This window comes from Mya arenaria, chromosome 5, assembly GCF_026914265.1.
Source record: "Mya arenaria isolate MELC-2E11 chromosome 5, ASM2691426v1".
Classification (NCBI taxonomy): domain Eukaryota; kingdom Metazoa; phylum Mollusca; class Bivalvia; order Myida; family Myidae; genus Mya; species Mya arenaria.
In genome coordinates, this window is record NC_069126.1 from 73,565,116 (window position 1) to 73,567,853 (window position 2,738).

The 2,738-nt window shown below is 32.9% G+C and overlaps 1 long non-coding RNA gene across 1 annotated transcript; it reads left to right on the forward strand.

Moving 5' to 3' along the window:
- The first annotated feature begins 1,250 nt into the window (after positions 1–1,250).
- LOC128234246 (uncharacterized) lies at positions 1,251–2,285 on the forward strand. Its single transcript, XR_008260907.1, has 2 exons — positions 1,251–1,590; positions 1,991–2,285. It is a non-coding gene; the product is annotated as an uncharacterized LOC128234246 (long non-coding RNA).
- Positions 2,286–2,738: the final 453 nt, after the last annotated feature.

Genomic DNA, 2,738 nt, shown 5'->3' on the forward strand with positions numbered 1-2,738 from the left:
TAAACTTAGATCAATAAATACAACTCTAAAACACTAATCTTAATTAATGATATAATTTAAAAAATTACGAACTACTTCAACTGATGTACCGGCATACATCCGAGGTTGATTTCTAAAAACACGGCCGAGGAGTTCCGAATGAAAACCGGTGAGTTTTGCTTGCAGTTTTCACAAGGACATATACCAGTGTGTGTATACCACGTGATAAATTGCGTCATAAATGCTACGTTGGAAGGCAATATTTCGATTTAAAAAAAAACTTGAAACAAAGATAACTTCACTATTACTAACCCATTTTAAATGAAACAACGCGCAGTCTATGCCGCTTACGGAGCCCTGCCTTCGGTCTTTTACCAGAGTTTGATTGAGAGTTTAGTTTCTTTAAACAATTCGACAAACTTTTTCACAATACGGCCGTCTGACGGAGCACTGTCAAAACATGATTTTGGAAACAGGTTTGTCGAAGTGTTTAATGAAACTAAAAACTTTATCAATTTTTGTTAATAAAACAAATGCGGAGCTCTTTAAGCGGCACAGACTGCCCTTTGTTTCATTTAAAATGGTGTTGTAAAAGAAAAGTTATCTTTGATTTAAGTCTTCAATTTCAGCAAAATGTTGCCTTCCGACATAGCATATATGACGTCATTTATCACGTGGTATACACACACTGTATACGCCTTCGGGGGCTGACTGGCCGGTCTGTATAATCAATGCCATATGACCCTCAGTAATATTTTTTAAAAAGACATGATAACGTTCTCGTTATGTTACAATGACGTTCAAAAATGATGACTTGGAGTAGAACGGTACCATCCTTTCTTTCAATAAATAGATCTTGCAATATATATGTAAGCGTCGTGTCCATTCTATCAGCCAAGAAAAATATAAAAACTCTTGAGGCTGACCCCTACTAAATTTATATATATGTTTATCCATATTCAGTTGTTTCAAATTGAACAAAGTATTACAGTTAAAATACTCATGCAATGCTTTTTTGTTAATTCCCACTTCTGTAAAATATATATTGTTGTCAAGCATTGCTCTTAGTAGTATTTGAAAACAAATGTTTATCAGTATTTATTTATACATAAATAACTTCATGTGTTTCGTTATTTGTCTAATGCAATGCTCATTTTTATGTATCATTTTCTGAAATAAATACCGGTTCAACCCCAATATTGTTTGATTATCATATTTATGTCTTTACTTAGAAAAATTATGCGCTTGAAAACCGGCTTCTATTAAAAATAACAAGTTCATCAATCATTATAAAACGTTACGTTTCTTGGAACAACCCACGCAGAAATGAAGTGGGTTTTTTAATAAATTTGCTATCAAGTGATTCATTTGAATGTTTTAAACTGCACATTACTTAAAAAATAATTATCGGAGAGGAACGTGTTGAAAATGGATAAAATAATATGGTTTATAACTATATATATAGTGTTTGTGTTTACACCGTTGGTAAATAGCCTGGCCACAAATACAACACTGGAAAACACACTGATGCCGAATACACCGATGATAAGTAAACTAATAACGAACACGATCATTGACAATACAACAACAGCGGAGAACAGATCAAGTGATGTAAGGGTAAAGTAAAAACATATAACCATGCTACTAAATGTATGTATATTTTCTAAATAAGTTATTTTAATTTAATCAGTCACGTTCGTATAAGTCTGTACATTTTTGACTTCAGAAAGAAACTAGCTAAATAAATGACGTTGGATGAATGACCTTAACTGACTTTCTTAATAAGGGACTTTAATAGCAGACATATTTCCTAAATATGTGGCTTTCACTGATTCATTAAACCAGTAAGTGACTTTCGTTGAAAGAACTGAGTGACTTTTAATTAAGCGATTTCTTCTGATTAGGGACTGTCGAATTAGTAGTAACTTTTGCTATATATAAAAGTGCCGTTATACCAAATGAATTGACATGGGTGTTTTTGCTTCAAAGTGACCTTTGAGATTTATTTCAGATCGCTGTGAGGGCTATTCTTGCAACACTATTGTGTAGAGTTGAACAACTCATATCTATGAAGGAAAATGGAGAAGAAACGGTGGTGTCTAGACGAGTTTGCTTCAACTAACAATCCAATTGTGCATAGGTTTGCAAGATAACGATATACAGTCCTTGTTAAAAAGTGGCCGTGCATGTGTCATGAAAGCGTAGCTGGTTTTATTAACATGCATAAATCAACAAAAACATAAACACAAGTTGTATTGATCATATGTAACATTGCATGGATTAAAACTAATGTATTGTGAATTTTACATGCTATTCATTGAAAAATATAAACAAGATTCCGAATGGAACTCACAACAAAACCGACTCTGGAGCGAATTTCGATCGTTTCAAAAACCAGTTTCCGTTTTTGTAAAATTAACGATAAAACTGTTTTTCACTTTATTTGAAACTTTCACATTAAATATACACAGTTCGTAAAACCGATATAAAACAAACACTAGTTTATAACCTGACCAACAAAAAGCGCCCTTAATAAACTGATTAGAGTACATATAGTATAAGTATTGTTTGCGTGGGAGAAAAGCACTATCATCAATCTAATGCGTTCATTCCAGCGTAAAATGTTTTAGTGTGTTTCATGTGTCATACAATAGATAGCTGGATTTGAGTAATTGCTTTTATTGTAGTTTAGAAGAAATGTGTAGATGTGTTCTCACATGGGTCACCATGGGTCACAGTCGATGTAAACAAATATTAGT